This window comes from Nerophis ophidion, linkage group LG12, assembly GCF_033978795.1.
Source record: "Nerophis ophidion isolate RoL-2023_Sa linkage group LG12, RoL_Noph_v1.0, whole genome shotgun sequence".
Lineage (NCBI taxonomy): Eukaryota > Metazoa > Chordata > Actinopteri > Syngnathiformes > Syngnathidae > Nerophis > Nerophis ophidion.
In genome coordinates, this window is record NC_084622.1 from 59163125 (window position 1) to 59183551 (window position 20427).

Below are 20427 nucleotides of genomic sequence, written 5' to 3' on the forward strand. Positions count from 1 at the left end.
ATATTTGATAGCTGCAGGTTGATAGGTTAAACATTGTTGCTGTCCAGGTAAAATGTGGAATGTACAATAGAAAGCAGTTGTTTACCTGGTGTGAATGAATGTTGGGTTCCCACTTCTCTGTGAGCGCTTTGAGTATATAACAATAGAAAAGCGCGATATAAATCTAATCCATTATTATTATTATTATTACTTGAACTGTTTAAAAAGACACACAAAGCTTTATTTCTCACTGTTTGAAATAAATCAGGCTAAAACTCTTCTGTTTTAGGTCAGTTAGAACAGTGTTTTTCAAGCTAATTGCTTTGTAGATCTCGAAAACAGTGGGAGGCAGACTGAAGGTAAAAATATGTCTAATGCTTAAACCAAAAATAAACAAAAGGTGAGTGTCCCTACAAAAACACATTGAAGCTTAGGGAAGGCTATGCCGAACGAAACTAAAACTGAACTGGCTGCAAAGTAAACAAAAACAGAATGCTGGACGACAGCAAAGACTTACTGTGGAACAAAGACAGCGTCCACAAAGTACATCCGAACATAACATAACAATCACTAATGTCCCCACAAAGAAGGATAAAAACAACCGTAATATTCTTGATTGCGAAAACAAAGTAGATGCGGGAAATATCGCTTGAAGGAAGACATGAAACTGCTACAGGAAAATACCAAAATAAGAGGAAAAAGCCACCAAAATAGGAGCGCAAGACGTGAACTAAAACACTACACAGAGGAAAACACCAAAAAGTTCACAATAATTCACAGCATGATGTGACAGGTGGTGACAGTACACCTACTTTGAGACAAGAGGTATAGTGATTGGTTAATGTTTGAATTCATATCCAAGAATTGCAACAACGACTTTTTACTATCAACTGAGTTTTGCTTTTTAATGATTTCTGCTGGTGGTTTTCCTCCGGATTTTTTCAACGCAAAAAATGTGCCTTGGCTCGAAAAAGGTTGAAAAACACCGAGTTAGAATCACCGTTTGTATTTGCTAAATTATATTCCTATAAATACTCTAAGTACATTACATTACATATTACCAGAGATTGAGTATTTTAAAGAGTTCATATTACAGTAAGAAATAAAGTCTTGTGTTATTTCACACTTCTGGGTTCAACTGTAGTTCCAAATCCTGTGAGTTTCATGAAAAAGATTCCCCCGTTCTACAAGTAGCTTCAGATATTCTACTTCAAAAAGTGAAAGACGAGCCCTTTAAGAGGGTTTTTCTTGTCCCCACTTGGTTGTGGCCAATCAATAATAAAATAAGGACATCTTTGATTGAGTCAGTCGTGTTGTAAAAAAAACATGATGGAACAAAAGCCACTTTTAAAAGACAGAATTTGCAAAAGCCGCTGCGGATCATGCGGGCATATTCGAATTCAATTAAAACAGAATTGAATGCAGATGAACAAGATGTCACGCAAACAGTATTCAATTTTGTGGGCTTCACACAGCAATATGCGACAAATTGCTAACGCAAGTCAGACTTAATTGCTTTTACCGCCTGTAGCTGTGTTAAAACAGAGAATTTTTTTTTAATTTTTTTTTTTTTTTACACATTGTAGAGAAGACATTGCATTTGACTAATCCCTGAGCAAACACACACTTAATGATGTACGCACAATGGGATGCAAAAGGAAAGTAGGGATGGAAACAACCTACTGTAAAAAAAACAAAAAAAACAATGTTAAACAGCAGAAGCAGAATAATATTTTGTTGAATGAGGAGTTGAAAGAATTGTGCAAAACGTTCAAGACACCGCATCTGAACGAGACTCCCAATTTTGTTTCGATGTAAGAAAATATCGCGCCTGCAATGCTAACTGGCAATTTAATCAAATTACAGTGGAACCTCCATCCATCCATCCATCCATCATCTTCCACTTATCCGAGGTCGGGTCGCGGGGGCAGCAGCCTAAGCAGGGAAACCCAGACTTCCCTTTCCCCAGCCACTTTGTCTAGCTCTTCCCGGGGGATCCCGAGGCGTTCCCAGGCCAGCCGGGAGACATAGTCTTCCCAACGTGTCCTGGGTCTTCCCCGTGGCCTCCTACCGGTTGGACGTGCCCTAAACACCTCCCTAGGGAGGCGTTCGGGTGGCATCCTGACCAGATGCCCGAACCACCTCATCTGGCTCCTCTCGATTTGAAAGAGCAGCGGCTTTACTTTGAGTTCCTCCCGGATGGCAGAGCTTCTCACCCTATCTCTAAGGGAGAGACGCGCCACACGGCGGAGGAAACTCATTTGGGCCGCTTGTACCCGTGATCTTATCCTTTCGGTTTGTTAACTTAATCGGTTATTGAACATAGTCCTCAAACTGAAAAGTTTTTGTATTCAAGCAGAGTTTCCCATAAGAAATAATGTGGGTGGCGACTTGTCCAGGGTGTACCCTGCCTTCCGCCCGAATGCAGCTGAGATAGGCTACAGCGACCGCTTGCGACCCCAAAAGGGACAAGCGGTAGTAAATGGATGGATGGAAAAAAAAAATATATATATATATATATATATACACTATATACATACATATATATATATACTGTATATACTGTGTGTATATCAATCAATCATTCAATATTTATTTATATAGCCCCAAATCACAAATGTCTCAAAGGACTGCACAAATCATTACGACTACAACATCCTCGGAAGAACCCACAAAAGGGCAAGGAAAACTCACACCCAGTGGGCAGGGAGAATTCACATCCAGTGGGACGCCAGTGACAATGCTGACTATGAGAAACCTTGGAGAGGACCTCAGATGTGGGCAACCCCCCCCCCACCCCCTCTAGGGGACCGAAAGCAATGGATGTCGAGCGGGTCTAACATGATACTGTGAAAGTTCAATCCATAGTGGCTCCAACACACCAAGACAGCAGCGAGAGTCCCGTCCACAGGAGACCATCTCAAGCGGAGGCGGATCAGCAGCGTAGAGATGTCCCCAATCGATACAGGCGAGCGGTCCATCCTGGGTCTCGAGTCTGGACAGCCAGTACTTCATCCATGGTCATCGGACGGGACCCCCTCCACAAGGGAGGGGGAGGACATAGGAGAAAGAAAAGAAGCGGCAGATCAACTGGTCTAAAAAGGAGGTCTATTTAAAGGCAAGAGTATACAGATGAGTTTTAAGGTGAGACTTAAATGCTTCTACTGAGGTAGCATCTCGAATATATATATATATACATACATATATATATATACATACATACATATATATAGTGTGTATATATATATATATATATATATATATATATATATATATATATATATATATATATATATATACATATATATATATATATACATACATACATATATATAGTGTGTATATATATATATATATATATATATATATATATATATATATATATATATATATATATATATATATATATATATATATATATATATATAATGTAGTCAAGGTTTCTGTGGTTTATCTGCTATACAGTGCTCAATATACGTTAGGTCACTTTTACAAGCCTGTTTCGCAGGTTTCCCTGCGATGATACAGCCCCTGTTTTTTTTCCCCTGTTCTAATTTGGGGTTGCGGGGGGCGCTGGTGCCTATCTCAGCTACATTCTGGCGAAAGGCGGAGTACACCCTGGACAAGTCGCCACCTCATCGCAGATATATATACATATTCAGAGTAATTAATGAGCACTGGTTTCACGTTTTTACCGCTAGCGTAAGCACAAACTAGCAGTGTGGGGGGATCCTTCATGGGCTTTTTACCCTGTAGTGCAGTTGTCTACAACACAACGTTATTTTACGGCCCGCACCTTGATGTGAAAATTCAATGTTGGTGCGGCCCATGAGTTTTATATGAATGGCACTTGACAGTGTCAGATTTGTATGCCCTCAATATTTCCGGGAGACTCTAAGTTGTCAGTGCCTCTCCAGGGGTAGTCATTTTCCGAAATTTTACCCAAAACAACAATACCAAGGGGGCCCTGTGGAGGCACTGTCTTTGGAGTCCTCTACAACCGGCGTGCCAGCCCAGCTACATGTTGTATTTGGCTTCTGTAGAGGCAGTAGAGGACTGCAAGACATACTTGGTCAACAGCCACACAGGTCACACTGAGGGTGGCCGTATAAACAACTTTAACACTGTTACAAATATGCGCCACACCCTGAACCCACACCAAACAAGAATGACAAACACATTTTGGGAGAACATCCGCACCGTAACACAACATAAACACAACAGAAGAAATACCCAGAATCCAATGCAGTCCTTACTCTTCCGGGCTACAATGTACACCCCCGCAAACCCAACCCCGCCTCCTATTGTAGCCCGGAAGAATTAGGGCTGCATTGGATTCTGGGTATGTGTTCTGTTGTGTTTATGTTGTGTTACGGTGCAGATGTTCTCCAAAAATGTGTTTGTCAATCTTGTTTGGTGTGGGTTCACAGTGTGGCACATATTTGTAACAGTGATAAACAGTGTAACAGTGATTGTTTATACAGCCACCCTCAGAGTTACCTGTATGGCTCTTGATCAAGTATGTCTTGCATCCATTTCCGTGGGTCTGCAGAAGCCTCAAGCAATATGTGACTGGGCCGACACACTGCTTGTATGGTGATGAAGCAGACGAGTCGGCAGGTTGAAGAGGATGCTGAAGGTAGAGCCATTAAGGCACGCCCTTACTATTATTGTCCGGGTGAAAACCGGGAGAACGATTGCCCCGGGAGATTATCGGGAAGGCCACTGATATTCGGGTGTTTCCTGGAAAGATCGTGAATGTTGGCAAGTATGTTGCTAGGGCAGGAAAGCCATTCAAAGAAGGTGAAATCATTAAAAAGTTAGATTTTTTTAAGAAATCTTTTGCAGCGGCCCAGCCTCACTCAGTTTCTGCATCCAGGTAAATTGAGTTTGAGACCACTGCTGTAGTGCCTTCTCCTGCATTTTAATAAAGGTCCAATGTGGCACTGTTTTTGTTCTCATCATAATTAAAAAACGAAAAAAAAAAAAATCACAACAAAGCCCCTTTCGCTGATAAAATCAATGAACTCAAGGTGCCGCAAGTTATTTTTTCCCATGTTATGTACATCATTGTTGGCTTTGTGAGGTCATGATAGCTCTAAACCAGTGGCTCTTTTGATGACTGCATCTGGCTCTCAGATAAATCTTAGCTGACATTGCTAAACACGATAAGTAATGAATAATTCCACTGGTAATCACAGTGTCAAAAATAATGTTAAAAATATAAAACATTCTCATGCATTTTAATTCATCCATCCGGTTTCTACCACCCCTGTTCAAGAAGTCACATTTATGGTAAGAAGTGTTTTATTTGTTTTTGGTTAGCTTCAAAATAACGGTGGTATTAAAAAGAATAAGAGAGGGTAAACTGGGTAACACATGGCACATTGACAAAGCTTAACCCATTGTTACTATAACAATCTACAAGATTAATATAGGTTGCCTCTCTCTCTTCCCCTCCATCTTTCGGTATTCCTTTTTTTTTTTTTTTAATTATCTTTCTAGCTATCATTATGTATACGTATTGTTGCATTTGAACAACTGTATTGTTGATAATAGTAGAGGTGAACTATTGGTATTGTTCATGATCAATAGCGCTTTTTCTATTGGTATTTGTATTGCTCCAGTTGTAGTGTAAAAATGCTCATTGTCATTTCTATATTATTATTTATTTCACTAACTGCTTATTTGCTATCACTTTCACGATCATATTTGTACATATCGTATGTGCTGGTGTTGTTCTATTGTTGTTGTTGTTATTGTTGTGTTTGCTGTTGTTGTTTTTGTCTCTCTGTCAAATCCCCCACAATTTCCCCCTCTGTCTTCCTTTTTTTCCTCTTTCTATCGCCTCCGGCTGCACCAAATGATAATATAAATACATTTAATAAAGTCAGATTCAAATAAGGCAACAAGAGAAGTACCCTACACTTCTCTTGTAAAGTAAATGTGAACAGCCGATATGGGCATCTACATCTACATCAACTATATGAGTTGCCTGAGAAGCTGGACAGGACAAAACATTTCAAAAAAGAATAAGAGACTTATTAAACTCTAAAAATGCTGGTCTTACTTAACAATGCAATCATTTAAATGTATTCAGTCTTAAAAAAAAATATTATATGGCTCTTACGGAAATACTTTTTAAAATATTTGGCTTGTATGTCTCTCTCAGCCAAAACGGTTCCCGACCCCTGCTCTAAACTAAACAAAATAAATGCTAATCTCCCTTTTTGTTCTGTCTTTTTTCCACAAATTAGAGAACCGTTAAAAAAACGAATCATTAAGCAGAATCAAAAGTGGACTCAGAACCGGAAAAACCTTAACAATTCCCACATAGGAGGGCAGTTTCTGTGGGCCAGGAGTCATCACTTCATTTGCATCTGAAGATAGAAGGAAACAGTCCTTTGAGGGCAAGCTCGAGTGGTCATTGATTCTGCACTGTTACAAGATTTACTAAGACTCTATCCTTCCCGACTCGCCTGGCACAACATTTTAAGAAAGGTAGGAAGACCTGAAAGACAACAACAGGGGTTACTGTAAATAATGTAGACAAGACTGCAAGTGTGTAACCGAGGGCCTTCTTATTTTATTACTGAACCACTACGTCTCACATACATAGTGATACTTTTATTTAGTTCTTTGCACTCAGGCAGAATCTTTCATTGTGAAGCGCCTGACAAATGTAATGTGTGACATGGAGAGGAAAAGTTGAATATAAAAATTTGTATTAGAAAAATAACTCACTAAAGGAGTCGTTCTCTTATTGTTCTCTTATTTCATTATTGCATTAATCTTTTTATTTGTGTATTTTTTATAGCCTTTATGTGTTCTGTGTACAGTGTGATTGACTTAATCTATATTTTAGGTATACGATCTGATTTACATTATAAAACTGGACATACAAACCCCATTTCCATATGAGTTGGGAAATTGTGTTAGATGTAAATATAAACGGAATACAATGATTTGCAAATCATTTTCAACCCATATTCAGTTAAATGCACTACAAAGACAACATATTTGATGTTTAAACTGTGAAGTGAATTATATTTATATAGCGCTTTTCTCTAGTGACTCAAAGCGCTTTACATGGTGAAACCCAATATCTAAGTTACATTTAAACCAGTGTGGGTGGCACTGGGAGCAGGTGGGTAAAGTGTCTTGCCCAAGGACACAACGGCAGTGACTAGAATGGCAGAAGCGGGAATCGAACCTGCAACCCTCAAGTTGCTGGCACGGCCGCTCTATCAACCGAGCTATACCGCCCTGAAAAACTTTTTTTTTTTTGGGAAAGTTGGGAAAGGTGACAATAAAATACTGATAAAGTTCAGGAATGCTCATCAATCACTTATTGGAACATCCCACAGGTGTGCAGGTTAACTGGGAACAGGTGGGTGCCATGATTGGGTATAAAAACAGCTTCCCAAAAAATGCTCAGTCTTTCTTAAGAAAGGATGGGGCGAGGTACACCCCTTTGTCCACAACTGCGTGAGCAAATAGTCAAACAGAAAATTGTAAGTATTTCAACATCTACGGTCCATAATATCATCAAAAAGTTCAGAGAATCTGGCGAAATCCCTCCATTGAGTGACCGTGACCTTCGATCCCTCAGACGGCACTGTATCAAAAACTGACATCAATCTCTAAAAGGATAACACCACATGGTCTCAGGAACACTTCAGAAAAGCACTGTCACTAATACAGTTTGTCACTACATCTGTAAGTGCAAGTTAAAGCTCTACTATGCAAAGCAGAAGCCATTTATCAACAACATCCAGAAACCTCGTCGGCTTCTCTGGGCCTGAGATCCTCTTAGATGGACTGATGCAAAGTGGAAAAGTGTTCTGTGGTCTGACCAGTCCACATTTCAAATTGTTTTTGGAAATATTTGACATCGTGTCATCCAGACCAAAGGGGAAGCGAACCATCCAGACCGTTATCGACCCAAAGTTCAAAAGCCAGTATCTGTGATGGTATGGTGGTGTGGTGTATTAGCTGTTCACCTGGGCGGGTTTTTTTCGGGTATGAATAGAGAAGTCCTCCTTTTGCTTGTTTTATCATATATTGCTGCCTTTGCGCCTGTCAATGTTTACATTCCTTTCACTTTAAATCCTGACTTTGGAGCAATGTTCACAGATTCTAGTGTTTGGCCCTATATCAGATGCAATGGTATTCTGTATTGGGACCATCATTTCGGTCCTAACTTGATCACCGGTCCTCATAGGGAAGGTACTTTTCTTTCTTGACACACACACACACACACACACACACACACACACACACACACACACACACACACACACACACACACACACACACACACACACACACACACACACACTCCTTGTTGTGGTCTTGTTTTTATGTACCATGTTTAATTTTGTTTGTTAATGTATTGCTTTAGATGAGAACCTTGCACAAGCCCTTTTGGGGTTTCTTTTCTCACATGAAATGATTTCCCATTACGTTTTTGTCATTACTCATTTCTTGTCTCTATGTAGTTTAACAATTTTACCTTTTGTACTGTTCATATTGTGCGAATAAATAAATAATAATAAAAAAAAAAAAAGATTTGTTCTGCAATGTAATCACATCTCGATCTTGTCCTCATGCTCAGTAATTGTTTTCCAGGTAATGTGAGTCTACAAAAAGTAGTATTATTGCGGTAACAGATGGGCAACTATTGTATGGAATATGTGCTTAAGTATTTTAGCAGCGATTATTTTTCATAATGTCCTCTTTTAACAATCTGCCGCATTATAAAACCGTTGTCAAGGACAACTTCAAAAAAACAAACTCATTAGCAAATGTTGAAATATGCTTGGAAAAACTGGGTTAATAGGATATAAAAATAGCATCTTAAGTAAAAAAAAAAAAAGGAGTTTAATTGATATTTTTGTTATTCTTGGAGCTGAAAAAAGCTTTAAAAAACTCACAAATTTGTTGACTGAAGATGTCTCATTAGTCAGTTTCTTTCTTAGTCTTATGTCTCTTTCGGAACCAAAAATCACAAAATGGGCAAAGTAAAAGTTTTGGTTGCAAGATCAGCACACATTTTCATAAATAGCAAGGGACCGCTAACTGTCTATACCTTGGCTTGACGTGAGAAACATTATTATGGAAGCAAGCCTTTTTTTTTTTTTTGCAATAAACTAGCCCAGGGGTCTCCGACCTTCCTCACTATGAGAGTAATCGCCCAAAATGATTCCCGGGCGTGCCCACTGTTGCTGCTCACTGCTCCCCTCACCTCCCAGGGGGTGATCAAGGGTGATGGGTCAACTGCAGAGAATAATTTTGCCACACCAAGTGTGTGTGTGTGTGTGTGGCAATCATTGGTACTTTAACTTGAACTAAGTGATTTCCTAAGATGAGTCCATTCAAATTCATGACGTGTTCTTAAACGACCAAATTGTTCCCATCGGCTGTTCTTAAGTCACTGAATGCCAAATAGTAAACGTATTCGTGTCTATCATAACTTGCACATAAACACGCCCTTTTTCCCCGATATGCATATGTTAACACCCTTAAATCCTGCGGAAAAGCCAAACATCAGACACAGGGAGAAAAGTGAAGTGAAGTGAATTATATTTATATAGCGCTTTTTCTCAAGTGAATAAAATAACAATGTCTAATGACCAAAAACCAGTTAATTGAGGAATACCTGGAATACTGAAATATTACATTCAATTATTGCAAAGAAACAGATAATAAAAACTTGGTTGGGTCACATTTGACCCACGTTATGCATCAATCTGTAAACAGATTACAAAAGAGAAATTTGTATTATCCTGCGAGGGAAATACATAATGTCAAAATGTAAGTTAAAGAAAGGGGGGACAGCTCTCCGTAGCTTAAAGCGTTTAAATAAATATTTGTCACTTCATACATTTTAACTTGCAAAGAGAAAGGAGGGGTGAGAATGAGATATCTGCGTTGTATTTAAATGACAGGCAACATTTACACTGTGCTTTATTTACAAAGCAGACTCAAACAGCGGGGTCATTGTCTTTACGCTTGTTTGCAATTGTAAAAACCGAAGAACAAAAGTATTTTTTGTAATACTACATCAAGTTTACACACATGGGTCAAAAACGAATGAAGGCATATTACAAAAATATTTTACTTCAAATACTTATTTTAGATGTCATTCGGGCCAAAAATCATAGATTTGTTATTTGAAACCTGTTTAGTCATTTTGGCAAACATCGGGCAGTAACAAAAATAAACTTGTGAATTAGACCAACGTAAAATAAAATTGTCAATTCAGTTCTTATGATTATTTTATTCTTTATTAGTTAGTTATCAGGTTCCTCACATGTAGCACACATGACCACTGTGAGTTTGTGCTCCTTGCACACAGGCTTCTTGCACTGCGAACACCAGCTGACTTTTCTGTCTTTGGCAGATGGGCAGATCGCACACCTCAATCAATCAATCAATCAATGTTTATTTATATAGCCCCAAATCACAAATGTCTCAAAGGACTGCACAAATCATTACGACTACAACATCCTCGGAAGGACCCACAAAAGGGCAAGGAAAACTCACACCCAGTGGGCAGGGAGAATTCACATCCAGTGGGACGCCAGTGACAATGATGACTATGAGAAACCTTGGAGAGGACCTCAGATGTGGGCAACCCCCCACCTCTTCCGCGCCCTTCTGTCTTATGTCCTCTTCTGGTTGGGTGGTGACTATGGTTTGTTTTTCTATCCCGCATCTTCCCATTGCCTCTATGATATGCTTTTGGAGTGTGGGCGTGCCCTCCATGCGGCTCTTCATATGTGGCATGACCAGCTCTTTGCCCAGCTCCTTGATGAATAGTCGGCTTGCATTGGTGACACCACCCATGTAACCAGGGTGTTCTGGAGTGAAGTTGGTGTAAGCCGGGGGTGCCCATTACGTCGATCGCGAGCTGTCAGTCGACCGCGGGGGGTGTGTCAGTCGATCTCGAGCCAGGCTTTAAAAAAAAATAGACCTAAAAATGAGTGATCATCAATCTTCACCAAGACGTCACTTAAATGACATTCACGGTACCGGAGGGTCTTGTGAGATGACGCTGGCTGCTGCAAGATCATTATTATGAAAATATGACCGAGAGGAAGGCGAGAAACACTTTTTATTTCAACAGACTCTCGCGCCGTACCTTCCTTCAAAACTCTAAAGGCCGACTGCACATTTCCTATCTTCACAATAAAAGCCCTGCTTCATGCTGCCTGCGCTAACTAAATACAGAGTCTCGGAAAACCGGCGTGCACAAGCGATCCCTCAGAAAGCTGGTGTGCACATCACTTGTGTACGCCAGCTTTCCGAGACTCTTATTTTGTTAGCGCAAGCAGCATGAAGCAGGGCTTTTATTGTGAAGATAGGAAATGTGCAGTCGGCCTTTAGAGTTTTGACGGAAGGGACGGCGCGAAAGTCTGTTGAAATAAAAAGTGTTTCTCGCCTTCCTCTCTGTCATTTTTTCATAATAATGAACTGGCAGCAGCCAGCGTCATCTCACAAGACCCTCGGGTGCCGTGAATGTCAATCAAGCAAGCTACGGAATTTGCCGGCAATGTTTTTCTTGTAAAGTGTATGGAAGCTGGATGAATTAGATGCCAAAAACCAACCACTTTCATGTGGTATTGTACAGAAAGGACAACTTTTTTTCTCCTCCATTTGAAAATGTGGGCGTTATCATCATTACTGTCTGATTCCAATCAATGCAAGTCATCAGAATCAGGTAATACACCAACTTATATTCTTGTCTTTGTGAAAGAAAGACATCTATATGTGTTACACATGCTTGTATTATCATTAAACACATTTAACTTGTTTACAAAAATGTCTCTTTCATAAATAAATGAATATAAATGATATATATAAATGAGGTAGATCCCCTCGAGTTGGTCAATTGAAAAGTAGCTCGCCTGCAGAAAAAAGTGTGGGCACCCCTGGCGTAAGCATTGAGCGTGGCAATATCCAGCATATTGTACAAGAGCACCATGGGCCACCTACATGTTCTCCGCTTGCATGTGTAGGTGCCAACCATCTGATCTGTTGTGTCCACTCCTCCTTTTGTTTCTGTTGTAGTATAGTATCACTTCTGGTTTCTTCTTCTGACTGTCATCCACTGCTTTGTCATCATGCATTGTGCTCAGAAGGACAACAGCCTTTCCTTTCTTCTGCACATGCCATTGAATCCGAATTCTGAGCTCTGAATCCTCCGTGATTTGCATGGCTTCATGATAGGTGGTATGTCTGGTTTGTTCTGGCGAAGAGACCCAACAATAGTCAGGTTCTTCTCTAGGAGCTTCTCAGCCAGAGGGACACTGGTGAAGAAGTTGTCCATTGTGATGTTGCGACCTAACCCTAACCCCGACCCTAACCCTAAATTATAATTTTAGCTGAACAAAAATATGATATTTACTGACTAAATGTTATAGTAAACGATAAAATACATTTATTTGAAATATGTAGCAAAGCATCGCTCAGGCTAATATGAAATAACATAGAAAATAGATTGGGGTCAGTTTTGACCCGTGTTGTGCATTGAAAGGGTAGTACACTGTCCAGAGTCCAGAGTCGGGACCCAGGATGGACCGCTCGCCAGTATCGGTTGGAGACATCTCTACGCTGCTGATCCGCCTCCGCTTGAGATGGTCTCCTGTGGACGGGACTCTCGCTGCTGTGTTGGATCCGCTTTGGACTGGACTCTTGCGGCTGTGTTGGATCCATTATGGATTGAACTTTCACAGTATCATGTTAGACCCGCTCGACATCCATTGCTTTCGGTCCCCTAGAGGGGGGGGGGGGGGGTTGCCCACATCTGAGGTCCTCTCCAAGGTTTCTCATAGTCAGCATTGTCACTGGCGTCCCACTGGATGTGAATTCTCCCTGCCCACTGGGTGTGAGTTTTCCTTGCCCTTTTGTGGGTTCTTCCGAGGATGTTGTAGTCGTAATGATTTGTGCAGTCCTTTGAGACATTTGTGATTTGGGGCTATATAAATAAACATTGATTGATGATGATTGATTGATAATACAAAAATATTTTTTATTCCAAAAGTATGAAGAGAAAGAATAAAATAACAATGTCTAATGACCAAAAACCAGTTAATTGAGGAATACCTGGAATACTGAAATATTACATTCAATTATTGCAAAGAAACAGATAATAAAAACTTGGTTGGGTCACATTTGACCCACGTTATGCATTAAAGGGTTAAGTTCATTCAGCAATATCCTTTTCTAATTTCATAGCTGTTAGATGACTTAAGGGGCTTAATTGATGCACTTTGGTGTCTACTGGTTTTCGGTTTTCATATAGGACATATTGTCATAATCTCACGTCATTAGGTTGATTCAGCAATTTCATTTTCTAATTTCATTGCTGCTAGATGACTTAAGGGGTTTAATTGATGCACTTTGGCGTCTACTGGTGTTCGTTTTTCATATAGGACATATTGTCATGATCACACATGCCATTAGGTTTATTCAGCAATATAATTTTCTAATTTCATAGCTGCTAGATGACTTAAGGGGCTTAATTGATGCACTTTGGTGTCTACTGGTGTTTGGTTTTTATGTAGGACATATTGTCATGATCTCACGTGACGGTTATTAATAATTTATTCTGTTTTGTATTATTTCCTGTCTAGCGCTTTTAATTTTGCTGGCTGCTTTACCGGTCCTAGGTTGCCAATCAGGACGCTTCTTGTGCTAAATTATATATTTTAAATCATTTTGTTTGGTTTGCTTTCCGCTTAACACACATTTGCTCTTTGTGCACCTCCCAGCTGCACGTGTGTTTTCCATAATATATTTATTTGCCCCTGCCTGACATCTCTGCATCTTGTGGTCCAGACAAACACCAGAATGTGAACAATATAATATTGCCTATGTGAAAACAAACTCCTAGCGTTATCCAATTTTTTTTTTTGCAACTGGGCTGTGACTAGGATTTGACAAATACCGAGGTCAAAAAAATGCTGGTCGACGACAAGCCTGGAAAGGCTGAAATAATGGCTATCCCAGCACCGTATGAATAATATTACCTTGAGCAACACAACCAACAAACCACTTTTTGAAAAAATACCATGCTGAAGTTTAGCATATTGAACAACCTTAACACAATTACAACCTACAGTATGTATCATCTTGGATGTGGATTTGAACCCAAGGTCTTCTGCTTTGTATTTCAAGTACTTGTGGCGAGTGCATAGATTGTATATTGAGAGAGGATGCTCTACTGCATGGAGACGTACATCGCACACAATGTCCTACACAAAGTATATTTGCAGTCAGTCGTCTTCCATCCATCCATCATCTTCCGCTTATCCGAGGTCGGGTCGCGGGGGCAACAGCCTAAGCAGGGAAACCCAGACTTCCCTCTCCCCAGCCACTTCGTCTAGCTCTTCCCGGGGGATCCCGAGGCGTTCCCAGGCCAGCCGGGAGACATAGTCTTCCCAACGTGTCCTTGGTCTTCCCCGTGGCCTCCTACCGGTTGGACGTGCCCTAAACACCTCCCTAGGGAGGCGTTCGGGTGGCATCCTGACCAGATGCCCGAACCACCTCATCTGGCTCCTCTCCATGTGGAGGAGCAGCGGCTTTACTTTGAGTTCCTCCCGGATGGCAGAGCTTCTCACCCTATCTCTAAGGGAGAGACCCGCCACCCGGCGGAGGAAACTCATTTTGGCCGCTTGTACCCGTGATCTTATCCTTTCGGTCATGACCCAAAGCTCATGACCATAGGTGAGGATGGGAACGTAGATCGACCGGTAAATTGAGAGCTTTGCCTTCCGGCTCAGCTCCTTCTTCACCACAACGGATCGGTACAAGGTCCGCATTACTGAAGACGCCGCACCGATCCGCCTGTCGATCTCACGATCCACTCTTCCCCCACTCGTGAACAAGACTCCTAGGTACTTGAACTCCTCCACTTGGGGCAGGGTCTCCTCCCCAACCCGGAGATGGCATTCCACCCTTTTCCGAGCGAGAACCATGGACTCGGACTTGGAGGTGCTGATTCTCATTCCGGTCGCTTCACACTCGGCTGCGAACCGATCCAGTGAGAGCTGAAGATCCCGGCCAGATGAAGCCATCAGGACCACATCATCTGCAAAAAGCAGAGACCTAATCCTGCGGTCACCAAACCGGAACCCCTCAACGCCTTGACTGCGCCTAGAAATTCTGTCCATAAAAGTTATGAACAGAATGGGTGACAAAGGACAGCCTTGGCGGAGTCCAACCCTCACTGGAAATGTGTCCGACTTACTGCCGGCAATGCGGACCAAGCTCTGACACTGATCATACAGGGAGTGGACCGCCACAGTAAGACAGTCCGATACCCCATACTCTCTGAGCACTCCCCACAAGACATCCCGAGGAACACGGTCGAATGCCTTCTCCAAGTCCACAAAGCACATGTAGACTGGTTGGGCAAACTCCCATGCACCCTCAAGAACCCTGCCCAGAGTATAGAGCTGGTCCACAGTTCCACGACCAGGACGAAAACCACACTGTTCCTCCTGAATCCGAGGTTCGACTATCCGGCGTAGCCTCCTCTCCAGTACACCTGAATAAACCTTACCGGGAAGGCTGAGGAGTGTGATCCCACGATAGTTGGAACACACCCTCCGGTCCCCCTTCTTAAAGAGAGGAACCACCACCCCGGTCTGCCAAACCAGAGGTACCGCCCCCGATGTCCACGCGATGCTGCAAAGTCAGTCTTCTTTTTGTCAATTCAAAAATACCAAGGACATGACCTCTGTGTCCTGGTAGTTACGGCCATGGTCACAACATTGTAGCACCACCCACAGTGCACCTACAGCGTGCTAAAAATAAGTTGTCTTGATCAGGGTTCTCAAACTTTCCAGTGGCACGCCAAAGGTTCAAATAAATATTGCAATGTAACAGTTGTATTTATCTGTTCAAAGTCTGTTTAATGAATACTTAAGCCTACTACGATGCTGCATTTTAATGGTCATTACGGTGGTACTTTGTCCGCCATTAAATCGGTAGGTTTTGAGTTCAAACCCCGGTCGAGTCATACCAAAGACGATAAAAATGGGACCCTGCTTGGCACTCAAGAGTTGGATTTGGGGGTTAAAACACCAAAAAATATTCCTGGGCGCGGCCACCGTTGCTGCCCACTGCTCCCCTCACCTCCCAGGGGGTGATCAAGGGTGATGGGTCGAATGCAGAAAATAATTTCGCTACACCGAGTGTGTGTGTGAGAATCATTGGTACTTTAACTTGGAGAGCCAAGTGATTTCTGAGGTGGTACTTGGTGAAAAAGGTATGGTCTAAATCAGTGGTTCTCAACCTTTTTTCAGTGATGTGAACATGTTTTTAATTCAAGTACCCCCTAATCAGAGCAAAACATTTTTGGTTTAAAAAAAGAGCAAAAGAAGTAAAATACAGCATTATGTCATCTGTTTCTGATTTAGTAAATTGTATAACAGTGCAAAATAGTGGCATAGCTCGGTTGGTAGAGTGGCTGTGCCAGCAACTTGAGGGTTGCAGGTTCGATTCCCGCTTGTGCCATCCTAGTTATTGCCGTTGTGTCCTTGGGCAAGACACTTTACCCACCTGCTCCCAGTGCCACCCACACTGGTTTAAATGTAACTTAGATATTGGGTGTCACTATGTAAAGCGCTTTGAGTCACTTGAGAAAAGCGCTATATAAATATAATTCACTTCACTTCACTATTTGGAGAAAAAAGGTATAAAAATAACTAAAAACTTGTTGAAAAATAAGTGATTCAATTATACATAAATATTTATACACATCAACTTAATTCTAAACATTTCTTCACAAAAAAATAAATCTTTATGTAGCCTGTATGTTACTTAAGTAAAGCACTGTACAAGTAAACAATGAATTATATAACTGGGCTAGATCAGAAGAAACTAAATTCAGCTCTAGGAATGGAGAGTAATGCAAACTGAACACAGGTTTTAAGTTTAAATGGTACCAACTTATATTAAAGAATTATAGGAAAAATAAACAACAAAAAGACACGTAAATTCGAATGGCCATTCACATTTTCAACATAAATTACAGAACGTTCAATATTTACAATGTGATACAGTACTTGATTCAGTCCTTGTTTTTACCAAGAATGGTATAGGCGCAACACGACCTCGCAAAGTCCACGTTGTGGTGGCAGTGTCCAGAGGGGTTTTTAGTGAAGGTAACGGATAAATGTGAAAGTTCAGGGAGGACAGAAATGAACTTGTTGCGTTATGAAAAACCAAAGGGAAAAAACAGAGCGGCTGCTGAGGAGCCTCCTACCCGCCCGGCTCGGTTGGGTGGATTCAGTTGGGTTGGTTCGGTTCCAGGCATAAAGCTTCAGGCTCTAGCTCGCCATCCAACATGTCCTGTACAACAAGGGCAGGACCAGTCAATTTTCCAGTGCGCGCACACAAAATACATTCAGATACTAAATACTAAATAATACTACTGTATTCAAATAGCAAGCATATTTCTTAATATTGTACAATAATTCATGAATCCAATTAGAATAATATAATATTTTTTATATCAAAATATTAATTCTCTAATATCAAAATCTACCAATTGTAACCACAAATGAAGTGCATAGCAGACAGTGGTTGACTGGACTGCGTCATAAAATGCATTGGACGCATAGCATTGACAAGCATCAAACAATTAACACAACCCAGAAACAAATCAGACAATTGTTGAGAGTGCTAACGTTTCATTCAGTTGACTATATTCAAAGAAACAGGCATGCTGTGTGGCAAAGCAGAGGACTCCATTAGCGTGTTGCCAGATGACCCCGGACAGAACACCCCGCTCTTCTAGACCAGACAATACACCAAAAGTGGAGATATCCATTTCTGTCAGAAGAATTTTATCTAAGTTATCACAAAATTTTGTGTTAAGACAAAAGCTGTCTTTGATCCTACCAAGAAGAAGGCTTGTAAAAAACTCCACTGTGTAGGATGGGGAGCGACATGAGGGTTCTGTTTCTTTAATGTATTGTAATCCACAGAAATATTTTGTCTTGACCCGGGAATTACAAAGCGGGGAGGAAGCAGGACCAGACTCCCCTTCTTTGAACTGTTTTACAACCTTTTCTTTGCACCGTTTTAATTAAAGGCGATGGCTGTTTACGACCCCCCTCCCTTAGAAACAACTGTTGCCATGTAATCAGGAAAAGCCCAAATCATTTAGTAAAAATATTTAGTTTATTTATACCTGCATTGTCCTTTCCATCCTTACACTGTCCATCATTGTAACTGAGCTACTGTGTGGAACAATTTCCTTTGTGGATCACCCTTGTTTACCTGTATGTCATCTTTTTTGTAAGGGGCGCTGGAAGCCGGCAGACCCGTCAGCGATCCTGTTCTGTCTCCCTGTAATGTTTGTCTGATCTTGAATGGGATTGTGCTGAAAATTGTAATTTTCCTGAAGGAACTCTCCTGACGGAATAAATAAAGTACTATCTAATCTAATCTAATCTAAGTAGATGCTAACAGCTCCATTCAAAATGAATGTAGCGGCTAAACTACACAGATGCAACTCACCAATTCCGCAGATAAATCCCACTTAAACACTCTCGCACGACGACCCGCGGCTTCAGTAGTTGGCTCCTGCAGTTCGACATTACTACATTTCAGTTAAAAGCTTAAGTTAGTAATTAGTGTCAAAAGCGAGTCACATACCTGCAGCAACGTCCCTCTCGCTCTTCCTGGAAGCAGCCCACTACTGGATTTTAAGCTTCCCGCAATAGGTGACGGGACCACGTGACGCAATGACGCACGTGGTCATGTGACCGCGTGACGTAATGACGCACGCAAAGACATGAAAATACACAGGATATTTAAGTAAAATGATATTTAAATAGAAATATATTTAATTAGAAATAATATTCAATGGGGTTTTGAGAGGATATTTAAATACAATTATTTAAATAGGAATATTTAATTACAAAGAATATTCAATGGGGTTTTAAAAGGATATTTAAATGAGGATATTTAATGGGGCTTTGTCACCCAGGTTACATTTAACATCAATATTTATGGAACATGTCCACAAAAAAATTTAGCTGTCAACACTGAATATTGCATTGTTGCATTTATTTTCACAGTTTATGAACTTACATTCATATTTTGTTGAAGTATTATTCAATAAATATATTTATAGAGGATTTTTGAATTGTTGGTATTTTTACAATATCCATCCATCCATCCATCATCTTCCGCTTATCCGAGGTCGGGTCGCAGGGGCAGCAGCCTAAGCAGGGAAACCCAGACTTCCCTCTCCCCAGCCACTTCGTCTAGCTCTTCCCGGGGGATCCCGAGGCGTTCCCAGGCCAGCCGGGAGACATAGTCTTCCCAGCGTGTCCTGGGTCTTCCCCATGGCCTCCTACCAGGTGGACGTGCCCTAAACACATCCTTAGGGAGGCGTTCGGGTGGCATCCTGACCAAATGCCCGAACCACCTCATCTGGCTCCTCTCCATGTGGAGGAGCAGCGGCTTTACTTTGAGTTCCTCCCGGATGGCAGAGCTTCTCACCCTATCTCTAAGGGAGGGACCTGGAAACTCATTTGGGCCGCTTGTACCCGTGATCTTATCCTTTCGGTCATGACCCAAAGCTCATGACCATAGGTGAGGATGGGAACGTAGATCGACCGGTAAATTGAGAGCTTTGCCTTCCGGCTCAGCTCCTTCTTCACCACAACAGATCGGTACAACGTCCGCATTACTGAAGACGCCGCACCGATCCGCCTGTCGATCTCACAATCCACTCTTCCCTCACTCGTGAACAAGACTCCTAGGTACTTGAACTCCTCCACTTGGGGCAGGGTCTCCTCCCCAACCCGGAGATGGCACTCCACCCTTTTACACCCATTTTTACAATATTTAAAAAAAAATCTCACGTAGCCCTTGGCATACCTTCAAGTATCCCCAGGGGTACACATACCCCCATTTGAGAACCACTGGTCTAGATTACACTTCTATATTGCACAGAAAAAGGTGGTGTATAATATAGTTGTGTGCTGTGTGTTAATATGACAAAACGCCACATGTTGGCCCATATGATGCCATACATGTGGAGGGAAATGAGTGTCTCCATGGCGGAAAATTTTAAACTGGGAGGTCTTCAACCACTTTTGCCCTTTTTGTCAACTGCAGACATAGTCTTAGTAGACAACACCCCCAGCAATACTGGGTACGGTATACCGGTATTGGTATAGTACTGCAATATTAATTAATCATTTTCGGTACTGAATTACATTTATATAGCGCTTTTCTCTAGTGACTCAAAGTGCTTTACATAGTGAAACCCAATATCTAAGTTACATTCAAACCAGTGTGGGTGGCGCTGGGAGCAGTTGGGTAAAGTGTCTTGCCCAAGGACACAACGGCAGGGACTGGGATGGCAAAAGCGGAAATCAAACCTGGAACCCTCAAGTTGCTGGCACGGCCACTCTA

The 20427-nt window shown here is 41.4% G+C and overlaps 1 long non-coding RNA gene across 1 annotated transcript; it reads right to left on the reverse strand.

Annotated features, from left to right (window-relative positions):
- Positions 1-16777: 16777 nt before the first annotated feature.
- On the reverse strand, positions 16778-18720 carry LOC133563851 (uncharacterized). Its single transcript, XR_009809137.1, has 3 exons — positions 18655-18720; positions 18517-18582; positions 16778-17343 (listed from the first exon to the last, which is right to left on the reverse strand). It is a non-coding gene; the product is annotated as an uncharacterized LOC133563851 (long non-coding RNA).
- Between the last annotated feature and the right edge of the window lie 1707 nt (positions 18721-20427).